At 40.4% G+C, this 16,688-nt stretch overlaps 1 protein-coding gene across 5 annotated transcripts in view; it reads left to right on the plus strand.

The window, feature by feature from the left end:
* The window catches only part of tio (tiptop), a 143,253-nt gene that overhangs the window by 27,566 nt on the left and 98,999 nt on the right, over nucleotides 1-16,688 (plus strand). The window lies entirely within an intron of this gene.

A 16,688-nucleotide genomic window follows, 5' to 3' on the forward strand; every position in this document is an offset into this window, starting at 1 on the left:
TATATACGAGAGCAGAGAGTAGTGCGTCCGCGCGCATACGCGTAAATAAAATAAATAAGAGGCTATAATTAGTCGGCAGATACCGGCCGACCACTCCGCTGCGATCGGTATACACGACCGGTTTTGTGGGCTCGGTTAAGTTCGACAAACAAATTCCTCGACTCGTTTTACGCCGATCCTCAGAAAATTCGGACCGTCGAGCGAGGAACATCTATGTGCCTGACATTCGATCCACGGATTCGAGCTGAATCCAAATCCCTCGACTTATTGTGTTGACGTTGTTGCTGTTGAACGCAAGAAATGTAAGAATAACAGAATATATAGTTTTCTCGCTAAAAATGGTTATATTATATAAACGAATCGAGAGATTCGATTATTATAAATTTAAGATGTTAATTATACAGAAAGCATCAGCCACATAAGTTTTATATCTTCTATGATAATAAATAGTGTTAAACAAATCTTAGATTCTCTTTTAGCTGCAGCTTTAATAAATAATAATATTTATACACATTTCAATTATCGCAAACATATTTTGCATGTAATTAGATCTTTCTGATTACATTCTTTACTTAATTTTTTAGTAAACATTGCATGAAATTAATTTTTAATATCCATCTGTTTAAATTTCCAACAATATGTTGAGCTCAATTTTTTTAATACTTTTTAATCTTTAATCTTTAATATTAAATAATTCCGTAATTATGATATTGATAGTCTGAAGTGTGAAATTCGGATTTTTTAATTTATACAGATTAAATTAAATTGAGGTATTTAATATAAATTAAGAAACATCTATTATAACTTTGTAAATTTACCCGACTATTGAAAAAATTTTTAAACGATGTGAATAAGAAAGAAATATTTGCAAAAATCAATCATTGCGGAGAGCAGCGCGTGTGGGAAAATCGATCCTCTTGCGTAAATTTCGTGCTACCGAAACGCCGAGCGGCGCACGACGCATTCCCGTAAAATTCTTGTGCGCGCCCGTCGCGATGTCGCTTGTCGATCGATTTATTATCGCATGAAACGGCGCGCATTCAGAAGAACCGAGGCCAGTGAAATAACACGCGCGATCGTTGCACGGTGCGAGCGAATGACCGAGTTAAGTGAAGAAGAGTCGCACCAGCCGTCCCACCAGCCGTCCCGCCAGCCGGCCGTCCAAATGTTATTGTTTATTGTGGCCGAACGACAGCTTGATTTATCATGTGAGCCAGCCATATCCATGTGTAAAATAGTGGCATAATCCCGTTGATTTGTGGCGACCATTGTTCGCATCGGCACTCCGCTAGATATTTTTTTTTGGTCTTTTTTTGCTTTATTTCGGATTATTGTCTCTTTCGCATCTCATGCTGACGATTTCCGCTTTTTCACTCGTCGTTCACGAGACACGTTTAAAGGTCATATTAAATTGAATGCAGTCCAGTCGCGGCTATAATTTTGCTTCCATTAAATAAGATCTGTCAAATATGTAGAAATATATAGTTAGAAAAATTGTACTGAAAATTGATATAGTTACAATTAATAATTGAAATTAATATAGTTTTATTTTTTTATTTAACATCTGCAAAAAATATTTTTTTGTCTGCTGAATCTCGAATGTAAAATATATGATGATAAATTTCTCTTATAAGAAATTAATGTATACTTGACGCGACAAGTTTCCATGTCTCTTGATATCTGAACATAAATTATCAGAATCGTTACTTTGTGTATTGATAACTGCAATATTGAATGCTAAATATCATCTTGATCTCAGACCTTTAAAACTCAAAATGTCAGTGCTGTGATGATGAATATTCTTGTTGACTTTCTTAAATTAGTATATAAGGAACTTTTAAGAAGCTATATGAAAAAAGATTTAAACTTTAATTTTACTTTTTAAAATAAATTTATTATTGTCCATTAAAAAAAAATTATTATAAATTTTCCTTGAATTGTAAATATTCTTATTTGTTCTATGATATATCTTAAATTTATTTAAAAATACAAATTTTAAAGAATTATTAATTAACGATGTTTATTTGAATAGTCATTTTTTCAAACAACTTTCTCTTTCTCTCAATATGCAAATTTTATATTATTTCGTCTAACTTATTTATGTGCAAAAGAGGAAGGTCTGATCGATCTGTACATGGCAGGTTGGCGGGGGCGGCTCTGGAAATTTCAGCGGTGCGAGCTACGAAATAAGAGGATCGTGCATGGGGCCTGATTTTACGTCGTTTTATGAGGTGATAAACGTGAGAATGTTTCCCTACCGACAGACGTTTCCTGTTTTCGCCTCAAAGATTTTCCTCCATTTTCTTTTTCCCCGGATGTCATGTCGGACGTATTCTCGGACGTAATATGAGCGGTCGCGCTACTTAATTTCCCAATTAGTATTCGCGCATTGATAAATTGTCGAGATAATTTGATAATGATAGAGCGATGTTGAATAAAAGGAAGTGTGTCATAATTTCTCAATGATAAATGCTGGACATTATCAGAATCTCTGTCGAGAGTTCTCGTCGATAACGTAAACGCGTAGGTCGCGCCACAAAGTTGCGTTCTCGAGGTGTTTATGATGCGTGTCGAAATCGATTCGCAATTAAAAAGCCTCTCGCGAGCTGCCGCGCGCTTTAAGTTATCGCTCGCGATTTTACCGCGATGGTTTTCTCCGTGTGTTTTTTTCATCCTTTTCCAATATGGGAATGCGACTGGCATGCGGAAAATAATATGCGAGAAAGATCGCCCGCGATTAATGCTTTCACAGTCGAGGAAGTCGAGAAGTTTTACGAAGATAACGTGTCCGGTTTCACTATGACGCGAGGGGGAGTCAATAAACGCGGCGAATGTAGGTGTAGCATCAAACAATTTATTACACGAAAGATATATAATCATTGTGTATTTATCACTATATATTTGAATACTGGGCGCACTCGATTCTTTTGCAAGATTAGAAATATTAAATCTTAGATATGCACGCAAAAAGATTTGCTCGATAATATTTTTTCGGCACGCTAAAGATGTCTTTGATTCTTTATAGAAATGTATAGGAAGTCATATTAAAGTTTATTTATTGCGGAATCCTGGATGCAATAAAGAATGCATATTTAAATATTTTTGAATTCGATGATATGAGAAATAATTTCTAAATAATAATCATTCTTCTAAATTCACACTACTGCATTTTAGAATGACGTAATCTATAAGGTGAGCCGAAAAATGGACAGGCCACTCTCTCTCTTTCTCTCTGCGGGTCTCTCGGTAAATATCTTGTTCTCTCGTAAGTAAGTAGCTGCGTGGTCATCAATAAGCCGACCTACTATGCCTCTTACGCGGACGAGTATTATGGCGCGAAACGGCGGGCGGTCCCTTCCGTTTGACGAGAGCCATTCATCCTCATCCACCTACGTTGATACCCACACATTCGGACGGCGGTAACACGCACGCGTGCACGCGTGTTCTTCCATTGTGCATCCATCTATCACGTGTCAGAAGTAACGCGGCTTAGGTGGGTCGATCGGGACCACGAAGGTAGAGGCCCTGTATATATCCTCGAAGCAAAGTCGCACCGGCAAACTCGTCGATCAGACCTGTCGCTAAATGCGCGGGGAAACACTCGCGAGTAAGCAAATGCGAGTAAACAACGGTGGATTTATGACAGCTGCCGATGCACGATTTCACGATTAGATTGGCCTTTTGACAGCTCTTATCAGACTCGAGATATTATTATTTTTATTTAGGACAGCGTGACTATAAATCGGACACGTGTGTAAAAGATGATTAAAATATTCAATTAAATTTAAAGAAATAATTTCTCGACGATCGAACAATTAATTTACGCACAATTAAATACATTACTATCACTAGAATTCATACTATTCTAGTGTTAATTTTAGTTAATAAATTGCCAAGTAAATGTTGAAGTTACGTTAACATATTTTTATTCTCAAAGATTTGACAATTAGAGGGACGCTATATTACATGCAATTATAAAAACATAGAAAATAATAATTGCAAGATTAACTTTAATAGAACTCTATTGGTTGATATAATTTCAATTATAATTTTCATCCAACATTCATGTCTAATCGTCTCTGCGAACATAGCAAAACGCGTAGCATTACGTTTGCGTTAACGGGATCGCATATTCGACCTTAGCTCCCGGCGTTGTCCCTGACGCGGAAGGGCCTCTAGTGGCAGGAAACTCAGGGCCCTTTGGCGATGACCTGCCAACGGCTCGCGCATTAGCTCGACAGATAGCGGTGCCTAATCGGGCCTCATAAATTACCAAATTAATATCCCGCGTTGCCGACGCCAGGCTATCCGTCAGGTGTCAGCCACGGTGCAGATAGCAGCCGCCTCCACCTACTCTCCGTTTCTCCCCATACCATACTCTAACGTCATCTTCCGCGCTTGTTACTGACGGACGGACATTCTCTTAACGAACGCCCGCGCGGAGAAACGACACGACGATGCCGCGGGAAGTGTGAAAATATTTTTTACTGATAACAGAGTTGATCGTCAATCACGATTAAAGATAGAATTGCATACATCTTGGATATTTATGTAGCCTTAACGCGTTAAAATAATCTGAAATGCAGAACAGATTTGCAAATTGCAAATATCGTTAATATTAATGTGGTTCTATTCTCTTCTATATGAAAAAATATAAATTTATGATTTATTCATTTTACTTGACTGAATAACGAATATATAAGAATTACAATCCCTACTTTTGCTAACAAAATATATTCCTATATTATTATTACTATAACAATTTGTATTAATGATTATCTTTTCTTACCTTTCTTGAAATTGGTACTATAAAAATTACATGAATTTAAAATTTTATAACCACACACACGCACACGCACGCACGCACACACACAGAATATTGAATATTAATGAATATAATTTATCGGCGAGTTCTCGAGATTAACGGCGAGAGTAGCTCTAAGCCGGACCACGAAGATTTAAAGGTTTCTATCAATCTTAAGTTGCCGACGACAGACTATCCGTCCAAAGCTAGCAACACATTGAAGTAGCCATCCTCCACCTACTGCTTTCTATACCACGCTCCAACGTCATCTTCCGTCTCTGCCGGTGACGTTCGAAGTTCTCCGAGCCGAGTGCTCCGCTACACGCATATTATGGCACATAGAGGGAGCATGAAAGCTCCCTCGAAGTTTCGAAGTGAAAAAATTGCCGGCCCACGCCGTTTTCGATGCATCGCGCTTCTCGAGATGCGAGAGATGACGGACAAATTACTCTTTCATTTAATGACTCGCCTAATATTCGACGTAACGAACGGCATTAACAAAAGGTGCTTAAAGGCGCCCGTCAATCTCGAGTCGCGAACATCCGAACATCCATCAGCTTTCAGACACACGCTGCTGAAGCGGTTTCAACGTATCAGCTGCCGCCTTTCTGCGAGCGCGCTCTCACATTTTCTACGATCAAATCAATACTTACGCGCAACAATATATTCAATCGTTTCTTTTCTCAAATATTTTTAAATTCGTAATCTTTTTCCAAATATTTTTCAGTTAAAAAAAAAAAAAAAAAAAAAAATTGACTATATAATTAATTCATTAATTAATAAAAATTTGTATTTTCCACTTACAATTAGTAACATTGAAAGAGATTAATTTTTATCTTGATATTTTTAAGACACAAGTGTGTCATAAAAATAAATATTTAATTTAGAAAACGAGTCAAATTCCTGGTAATATTTTTCAAGCTTTGGTTTCCTGTACATCTGCTATATGTAGCTAACAAAAGATACTTAAAGCACCTCGTGTCAACCTTGAAGTACGATTGATAGAAAAAGCATCTCGGCTAACCAGGAAAGACACTCGCGCATGTACGTATGTGAACGAACGCGAGGGGACCACCCAGAGTGTCCCGGTGTCTTACACAAACTAACGGCGCTCGTAGGTATGCGAGCGAGAATACGTCGTCTCGTCAACTCGCGTCTCTCCTTTTCCGCCCCCTCGCCCTTTCGATCTCACCGTCGTCGTTCGTTCCGTTGGAATCGCCCACGCATAAACGCATAGAGAGAAGCGCAACGGAAAGATGTTCGGCAGCGTGTATCCGCCGGTCATTATGCCGCATTTCGGAATGTTTAGTAAGCTGTAGGTGTGGGTAAATCTTAAGACAGTAAGCTTAATTGCAGTGCGTAGATTTCGAATTATTTTGTTGTTATTCATACAACTCTAAAAAGACATAAATAGAGTAAAGAAACTCGAATATTTTTCTAAAACAAGTTCAATTATACAGAACTTTACATATATGAAGCGTGCTTTGAACATTCAGCTACGATATTTCGCGTTAACAACGTTTGCTCGTATCATTTATTATTAAAAGCTGTTACTTACGATATGATGATTAGCACTAATTGATAAATTTTGTATTTTGCTACGGATAATCGGAAAACATAATCTCATATTGAATTGTTATTGTTATAGCCATAAACGACATTTTTAAATTATTCAAGTTTCTATACACATGTATGTACAATATCACTATAGATCGTGAATTGTAGATAATTTAACGATGTGATTATTAACGAAGTCTGGCACGTGTTTCTAATAATGATTAAATTATTTAAATCTTGTAATTGATAGCTAATTTCATAAATCGACTGTCAAAGTTGAAAGGTAGGTTTATGAGGATTGTTTATGAATCAATATTCATGAATTAGCGTTTCGAAGCTGTATTAAATACGAGGATTTCTATGCCGCTAATTTGAACCACATTTAGTTTTTACTGCCGATTAATCTTAATAATTATTTTACTCGATATATCTTTAATCACATTATACATCTCTGCATAATATGCATTATCCAATATTACGTCCTTTATTTCAATATTAATATTGAAATGAAGGACGATTATTATATATCAACAACTTTATTCTGTTCTTAAAATGCCTAAACTTAATTTCGACCTCTCGCACGAGTCAGAATCGCATTCGAAGCACAGGTGAAGAGATGGCGGGGCAAGGTGGAGACAAAGTTGATGGTAGTCGAAGAGAGTCGACGGGTGAGGAGGAGGAGGAGGAGACGCATCGCGAAAGTAGGGGCAAGAACCGCTTACGAATTACGCGACGAGCAGCCAGCTACACAAACCGGCTTCGGGCTACCTCTATGCGACACGGCTGCCAATTAGCGGACTGACATCGACCTGACTGACCACCGTGCATTGCCGACCAGTAGTTTCTTCAACTCTTTCTTCGAGACTCCGTGCCCTGCTACCTCCTTTTCCTTCTCCTCTTCCTCCTCCTCCTCCTCCGCCACCCTCTCTGTCATCGGCGCCCGGCGCACTCTTTTTGTCGTTCCGCTTTCGGATCGCTTTCAATTTTTCTGTCTTTTACACATTCTCCTGTCCTCGTCACCACGCTGACGTGTGTGCGATCGCCGAGGTGTCGCGGCACCTCTCGGGCCGAGGCTTTTTATGTGCACGGACGTGCGCGGCCTCGAAATGCGGGGTCCGTTTCGGGTCTTTCTGTCTCCACATCGACCGGCGTGACCGGATAATACATGCGCGTATACTAAATAAATCTTAACTTATCATTAAAATAATAATGTATATCTGCATAGCAAATATAACGAAGCTTCACGTTTTACTTGCGTTATTTTTAAGTGACAAATTGGTAAAATAGTAGACACTGATAACTTTGACGTATGTGTTTTACACAAAAATAAAATATCTAAAATCTCTTACGTCTTTTATTTTTAACGTGCAAGTTCATATTTTCTATTTGAGAGACACGTGCTGCTATAATGATAACAGATTTGTGATATTTTGTTCAATTTACATTCGACTTCCACGCTTTGGACGTTCATTATATCCTCGGAAAAAAGAATATATTCATTCAATTGACCAATTAATGCAGTCTAAATTGTCGTTGCAACGAAAGTGGAATGCGTATTTTAGAACTTGAGGGTGAAGGCGCTTCTTTAAATATCTTCTGTGAAATGCGCTCAAAATGCAAATCTCGGATTACTCGTTTGAATAAATTACAACGCGCGTCCCTAAAGTAGCAACATCTATACGAGAAAGAATTCAATTAAAAGTCACCCTTTGGTCCGCTCGGGGATCAATGAGAGGCCCGATTGGTCGGGTCGAATAATGAGTGCTACGCGTAATTATCAGCCGCGTTCGGACGCGACGCACGAAAATGCAATAAAAAGCGACGTCGAGTCTAATAAACTATTTCCGGCGCGCAGCGCACTTCAGCTAAAAATCCGCGATATCGGATGACGATCGGGGCCGGATCGACGAGTTTCTCAGCGAAAACGCGACACCTCGGTCGATAAAAATGGTAATGAAGACGAGTGCCGATTGTGCGGTCGTCCAATCGATTCTAATCCTACTCCGGGCAGAAGTCACTTTATGAATATTAACGACCTCCGGTTTTGCAAGAGTCCGCCGGCGCTACTCCCGCGACAATTGTTTCCTCGCTCATTATGTCGCCCGGTGAGGTATTTACGCGATTCGACCCGGCTGAGGTAAAAGGGGGCGCACAATGGGCATAAATAAGCTTAATTCGCGTTCGCACCTTCGGTAACGCGCGACTCTCGCGGTTCCCGCGCGCTGCGCCTTCCGGGAGCTGCGTCGCGACTCGGTTAAGTAATTGACCGTTACATATGCAATTTACAGTGCGCGTACCGTCGAATGCACGCTACTTCTACGCTTCGAAGAGCATCGAAACGCGCAGCGGCGCGTTTAAACCGTTGGATCGATGCTGCTTTTCGATGATAAGAGTGTAGGCGCGCATCGCGCGCATCGGTGTACATTGCCGCGATCGGTAGCGATGCCGCGACACTAATTATTACATATGTCAGCCTGCATTATCCACGGTCCTTTAAAAGTCCAATAAAAATTTCGCGCATAGCCGTTATCTCGCCTGCAAACCTCCCCCGTCCGTTCCCCTCCCCCGCCCTCCCCCGCCAATGTCGACTCTTTCTTCTCTCTGTTTTTTTCCCGACGCCGATGCAGCTGCACACTTTTCAGAGGAGGACCCCGCGTCATGTTGCATTACGGAATGATATTTGCTAATTGAGCACGAAGATAAAACGACAACAGCGGCCGGCTTGCTAATAACCGACCCCGACTGCTCTTCGTACCCTTCGTTCACCCTCTTCCCTCTGGCTCTCGCGGACCGACTCTCGAGGGAACGGATAATCATACGTTGAACCATGTCGCACCTAGCTGCGACACTTCGGGATGCTACGCGGCTCCTGTCCTCGGCTATCTCCGCGTTTTATCGGTTCGTTTCCTCGTGGCGGGCTCACGTTAATTAGCTTCATGCATGAAAAACGCTCGCGGTTCATGTGCGATCAGCTCGCGATGCGTACATCTCAAAAATAGATTCGGGGAAATACGCGAAAATTTCACCACTAAATGCCACGAAGATTACGTTTTTATCATTTCAACCGTTACGTGTGATAATCACTTCCTTTTACATTATTAGCTCTTATCATGATAATGACATCCATGCAAAAAGACTCACTTGTATACTGACGTCTCGTTATACCGTTCAGATCCTCGTCTTGAAGGCAATTTTATTTCTGCGAATGATCATTTCGCAAGCCGCACGCGTTGCAGAAGCACTATTATTGCGGCAAAGCACGCGATAGATATCACGATCGTACGAATCTATAAATTATTGACTTAAATGGGTCACGGATCGAACAAGACACCGAGTGTCTATGTTAGAAACGAGTAAGCTCGCATAAAGCGAATGAAGCGGAAGTCAGCGTGCGCCTCGTTATCGGCACATCGTTTTTTGTCCCACGAACTCATTTAGGTCGATTAATTATTATTGCTCTCTTCATGTACGCGGGAAAGAGAAACGTGAACATCGTTTACCGACTGTTTCGTATATTCTGGAAAATTTCAGAAAATAGATCGCTTTGTATGGTTAAGTGAGAAGAAACTTTTTAAAAGGATTAGAATTTTAAATATATACAGAACACAAAAAATTATTGAAAAATTTTGAAATATATATAATTTGAAATAAAAATTTATTATTAAAGCGAATATTTTTCACTAATAGATTGCCGTTTGAATTATATTAAAATATAAAAAAGTATCCGAATTCGCTGTTACTTTTTCAACAAGTTAAGCCTTCAGGATGCATAACGAATGCATCAATTGTGTGACTCAATACTATTTTACTTGATTATCGTCCATACTGCAGGCGCCGAGAGTCGGTACGCTCCTGGAGCGATAATAAAAATGAGAGAAGCGAGAAGCGTGTTGCTCGATCTGACGGTTGATGGAGACGTCTTCGTTCCAGACAGACGCCTCGGACGTTCGCGACGTTTGATCGACAGTTTCTTTCCTCTTTTCGCATGCGTCGCGCCCGATCGAGTTCTCCGCTTCCACCTCCTTCTCTCTCTCTTTCTCTCTCCTTCTCTCGTCCCACTTTCGTTCTCCACGCCGTCTTCCTCCTCTCTTCCAGCTCTTCATCTCCTTCTCGTACAATCTCCAGCCTCTTCCGAAGTCTAAAGGAGGCACTTCGCGTCCCGCCGTCGTCATTCGTGTTTTTGTCGGGGCGCCTATAAATAGGTTTACCGCGCAGCGCGTAACTCTGGACACCAGCCGGGGGCCAGCTTCCTCGCGTCACACGGTCGTCATAAGATTCAAGGTCGCGTCACTGACGAGATCACCCTTTGTCTCGAGTCTCGCAGACCGTGCGAGAAGTTTGGACGGCGGCTGCATGGTATCAATGCAGCCTTTGAGCTTAATTTGCGAGCTCTTTGTGAATATAATTTGGCTGTATCGAATTTCTTCTCTATAGAGTGCTACTTTTTTAACTTGTATTTAAGTCCATTGGAGATCTGAATCTTTTCCATCATCTATTTCTGACTTTTAATTTTTGTGATTTGACTTTTTGATTTTTAATTTATGTAAATATATTAATTCGTAAAACGAGGAATATATTACGATAGATGTAATTTAATTATATGGCAATTCAATTTCGGCTTTTTCCGTTCAACGCTAATTGAGATGTTTTTGATTTTATTGTTAACTGGTTTTCGAAATGAAGTAGAGTTTCGATCAGTTTGTGTTTGGAAATTGGGAAATCATATAGTCGAATCTCATTGAATGCATGATTGCGTATTATAATTTGCTATCATTATCACATTACACTATAATAAGTGTGATTATTAATTATTATAATTCATTGCACTTGCTATTGTATTTGATTATTTGAGTAAATTAGCAAATCTCGCAAATTCGGCTAGATTAACATCGCAACCTATATTATTAAAAATAATTTTTCTTACATTCGTTTATTTGTTTTATTTGCGTGCTACAAGCATTTATTACAAATCTTGCATAATGATAGATTGCAAAAGAGCTTAACACATTCTACTTAAGAAAGAGGCCTAACGCTACAGTCGTATGATCAACTTTCTACTTTATTATTATGTCGAAATACGCGTTCCCGAGATTTATTATTATTGTAATGAATGTCTAAGCAATATAATTTCTTATCAAGCGTAATATAAATACATCGTTAAATGCAGCGGAACACGTTTGGGGACTTAAAAGTGGAACAGGAATATACGAACGATTCACTTTCGCGCGGGCAATACATTTCTGGATATCATCGCAAACAGCGAAAAATATGCCCGACGAGAATAGCAGTTTGCGAAGCGAAGCTTAAACGTCGGCTATTAAGAATTCACTTCCCTAAATTTCCGACGAAACGATGCGCCTCTATCCCGCGGTGCTATCTGCCTACAACGTCGTCTTTCAATCTGTCATGAAACGGGAACGTGATGCTGCCTTCTGTTTCATTCAAAATTCTTCCACGGGAGAGATAAAGAGGATCGCCTTCTCCCTTTACTTCGCTGTCTCAGAAAATCAGGAATGCTCGATAATCATCGGTAAATCATTCGAGTTGGTGTGTGTGTGTATGCGCGAGCATACGCGCGGTCTTACCTGTGCGTATCCACAACGTGGGTCAATCTTTATGGCGGACATAACTCGCCTGATTTCACTGGAGATTATCTCGTTATTTATTGGAAAGGTGGACGCGATGTCTGCGACTGCCCAAAAAACCTTCTCTTCATCGTCTTCTTCTTTCATCTCCTCTTCATCGTTCCCTCGACTCACTTATTTATATCAAACACGTACAGGTAGAAGCTGATCGTGGATGATTCACGATGATGTAGGCCTGCAAGTAAAGCCATGGCGGCTTTCACGCAGAGCAGAGAAATTTTTCCGGAATGCTCGCTCTCCAGTCTGTTACAATTATTTTCAACTGCGCATGAAGTCGGGCAGCGTATTGTGTCCAACGATGCGAAGCTCGCGAATGTGTAGAAATTTTCGAGAAATTCAGAGTTTGCAGAAACAATAGCACTTACGGATTAGATAATTTAGAAAGTGTCGAGATTGAAGTGTATGAAAAATTTAACATTTTTATAATCGTGTCCATTTTTCCAAACTAATTAATTTCCTCATCAACCATATATTTCCCAAGACAATAAGAGTTTTTAACATTAGATCACTTGGCAATAAAGTTTCCAATTAAAACTTTGTTAAGTTAAAGTTGCAATTAACTTAAAGTCTTGAAGACTCAAATGTTATTTATGAGAAAGAATGTCATTTTGACGATTACATCATTTTGATTCCACAAATAATATTTTATTTGAAAGCAATCTTCTATAAAGTCTTCTATAAAGAAATATTTAATTAATATTAATCTTAGGTGACGGTATAGATATTTTTTAAATCTTGTAATTGAAGTATTCTTATAAAAATCCGATTATACATATAGTTTCAGTAAGCGAGTCGCTACAAGTACAATGTTAAATTGTGAAACAAAAAACTTGTGAAATTATCGCGACCGATCGATATCCATCGTTTTCAAAAAAAACGACTGTGCGGGTGCGCCTCGCAACGACAGCCTTCCGTTCGTACTTAGGTAAACACGAAGCGTTAATTCTCATAACGGAAACTTCCTAAACGCGAAGTTACGAATACAGTTCTACGGCCCGCGCAAGGGTGGCAGTAGAAGGGGGATAAAGGAGGCGAGCGGTGGGGTAGTTTTAGCGCGTTATACATACCTAAGGTGCCGCTGGTATCTTCAGTGGTCGGCGCGGGGAGGATGAGTGAGAGAGAGAGAGAGAGAGAGAGATCGGAAGGATGGACGAGGGACGAGCGGTGGAGGCCGAGAACGGAGAATGCAGGCTGCACAACTTGATAATAATAAACTGAAAAAGGAGCAAAGGGCGTTATTTTAAAAGGGAAATGCAGCGCCGCATTTTTATGTCTTCGCCAGAACTTTTCATCTCCCGTGCCCGCGCTAAAAGGTATCGCGCGGGGGCAGCGGGAATTGCGAGGAGGGGGCGGTGGCGAGGGGAAGCGACGCGGCAACGGCCAGCCGGCTCGTGCAAGACAAGATGAAGAGGAGGATGTAGGAGAGACAAGGCAGGGGCGAGGGGCCGTCAGGGGAGGCTAAAACGCGGAATGAAACGGCAGACTGCCGCTGATGAAATTCATAATTTAGATCCAATGCGCTCTCTGTACCTCGTTTAGAATACACTGCTATTTATAGTCGAAATTTTCCTTCAGTACGATCCACCCCGCCCGTCTATCCTTCGAAAGAGCGCGAAACCGTCTCTCGCCTACCACTCGTTCCTTTCGCTTTTCCTTCAAGTTTCCTCAGACAGACAGGGCGCGCCACGTGGATCAAAAATCGCAGCGCGAGAAAGATAGATATTCGCGACGACTGGTATACGATAATTCATTACCATAATGCGCGCAAAGCTGCAAATATACTCGTACATTAAAGAACAGAATATTTTTTTTTTGTTAGAGCAATCTGAAAGATGATAAATAATAATAAAATATGAGATTAATTATATCTGAAATTATAAGCAATATTAAATAGCAGTAGATTTTTATGTTTACTGAATATTCACGCGATATCTAATTTCCGAGATTGATAGATTCCCATAACAGCGTGTAACGCTTTCGCTTTTGCTGTGGATTATTACTTAACCCTTTGAATACACGATGTATGCCACGGAACTTCGGTTGGTAAACAACGCGGTCGCCCCCGCATAGGACCGAAGGCAACGGGGTGAAAATGGACGTAATCGACGAACATCAGTTTGCGAATCTAAAGGGGAAGGTCTGAACGCCAGAATCTTTTTAGCTTTGGTTAACCTTTATGATGTTCTTATGAAAAAAATTAATCATTTTTTAAGAAATTATTAAATTTTCGTTAAATAAAAATCACGTAATCAAGGAGAGAATTTATATAAATAATACACAGAATGAAGTATCAGAAATATTATTCTCGTTCTCAGAATCTAAAAGTTTCAGAATTTATATATTTGAAAAAGATTTCTTGATTTATACATCTGTTAACAATCACGTAGACGCGTTAAGGTGCACGGTGCTCGTTGTTTGGAGGGTCTACGGCGGCGTCGGAGGGTCGAGGAAGCCTAATCGGCACGATCGGCACGACACGATGGTGGGAACGTGAGAGCAAAAGTAATTGAACGTCGGCGTACGCGGTGGTCGCGAGTACTCGAGTATTCGAGTATATACCGGCGCTCGGCGGACGCATAATGCAGGTATCCGAACCGTAATGCACGCTAAATAGGCGGATAGCGGGGTCGTATGTTAGCCGCGGAACGTCATATTATTCCACATGTGACGGCTGGGTGGCACGCATCTTGAGGCACTGCCCCTTCCGTTTATCGTCCGCTGTCGCGTTTCGCCCGGCAGTTACTCCGGTCCCTAATAGGATGTAATATTATACGGAGAGTCACGTCCACTCGAATCCGCGGGTTTTAACGGTGACTGGGCACGAAACGGCCTATACGCTCGACGCCGGCAATTCGACGACGCGGCCCCGCCACGCCGTCGCACTATCACACGCGCACCGGGTAGAGTAGCGCGCGAGCGCGCCTCACGCGCTCACACCACGATCCGGTGAGCTTTGAGAGCTCTCGGATCCGTCGATACCGTGACTGAAGGAGTCAAGATGAAAATTACAAATCGCCGCGTTCGACCGATAGATTTTTGTGGCTTGTGATGGTCGTGCGTGGATGATTGTGGAGCTACGTCGAAGATGAGATGGCAGGTGTCGCGACGATGGCCATTTCTTCCATGGCTTTTGTTCGATGATTTGAACAGATGATTCACGTTTGAACGCGAGGGAGCTAATTTTGTGTAATATTCTAAAATCACCGGGATTCGATGAATTAAATAGCTTAGAATAATGCACATATGATTAAAAGATTGTCAAAATATTAATGTGCTTATTTTAATTAAAAATATACAGTTATTGCTCTCTTATTCAAAGTAGTTACACAACTCGAAGAAATTAAAATTTCATTGTCATAATAAATTTACATCTTATTATATTAACCTTTATTCATTATATTAACCCTTGAGAGATAAAACAAAAAATATTTATGGGCAGTGATGCGTTTTTTTGTCTTAAACTTATATTTTCTTATTGTAACTTCTAGTTTACAATCAGTCGAATAACATTCACGTCAGATGACCAATTCAGTCGCGAGCAACGCTAAACGAGCCGTCGCTTTCCATGAAAAATCGTAACATCCGCGGTTGCGTTCGCAAACGCAGCATGCACGCCCACGCTGTATTCGCGTGCTGGCGCGTTAATTGGTTGCGTTCGGAGTATCGGATGAAATCCCGAAGCAATCGATACGCGGTCCTATCCACCTACAGGCGATTACCGGGCCGGCCGGCGGACGGCACGATTCGTGGAGGGGGGCATTGTAAATTGACCATAATTGCGTTCAATGTTACGCGCGCACACGGACGGATCAAAGTCAATTGCTCGAAGTGACGGTGTGCCGCAAGAAACGCAGCCAATTGGCTTTGCGCACTCGCGCGATCATCGCGAGAGATCTGCGACTAGTCATGTAACGTGAATTTACGATGATGAAAAATTAGGACAGAGTAATGTTCTCTGTTAATTTCTGAATTATTCGTGCGCACATGTCATTCTCTTTGTATTCCATTTAATTTTTTCCTGTTTTTACAAGTAAAAACAAGTAAAAACAGATATCAAAAACTTTATTTTTGTAATTTTGATTTTTTTTATAATACTTCGATGTTTATCGGAATCTGCAGCAATATAACTTTACGTAAAAATACAGTACAGCTTTTTTGTTAATTTGTCGCTTCAACTATTATTGCAATTGCGTAATGACTCTTGAAAGTCAATATTCTCACGTAATTAACACATTTAGTGTCAGAAAGGAAAGACTTGAACTTTTGCCTCTTATAAATCTAGAAAAGTATAAAGCTTTAATTGATTGATTGTCGACGAAGTTCATTGATCGGCTGTAACTTCGAACGCTGATTAACTGATTTCATGCATCGGATCACATCATATTAAACTGCAGCTAGTAGCGTGGATAATATTCAATGATTGGCAAATTATCGCCGTAGGTATAATATTTTTCTAAACGAATACGTAGTATTAATTTCTGATTAATCCGATTAATCTATATACAATTTCTATAATATTTAAAAAAATATTACTTATATAGTCGAACACTTTCGAGACTTATTCGATAATAATCCCGCAACCAACGATTTCAAACGATAACCATCTCTTGTCGCGGAAGTGATAGGACACTTCTTAACACGAGTCAGTTGTGAATGCCATGCTGGAGATAATCCGTGAAACA

This window comes from Linepithema humile, chromosome 5 (assembly GCF_040581485.1).
Source record: "Linepithema humile isolate Giens D197 chromosome 5, Lhum_UNIL_v1.0, whole genome shotgun sequence".
Classification (NCBI taxonomy): domain Eukaryota; kingdom Metazoa; phylum Arthropoda; class Insecta; order Hymenoptera; family Formicidae; genus Linepithema; species Linepithema humile.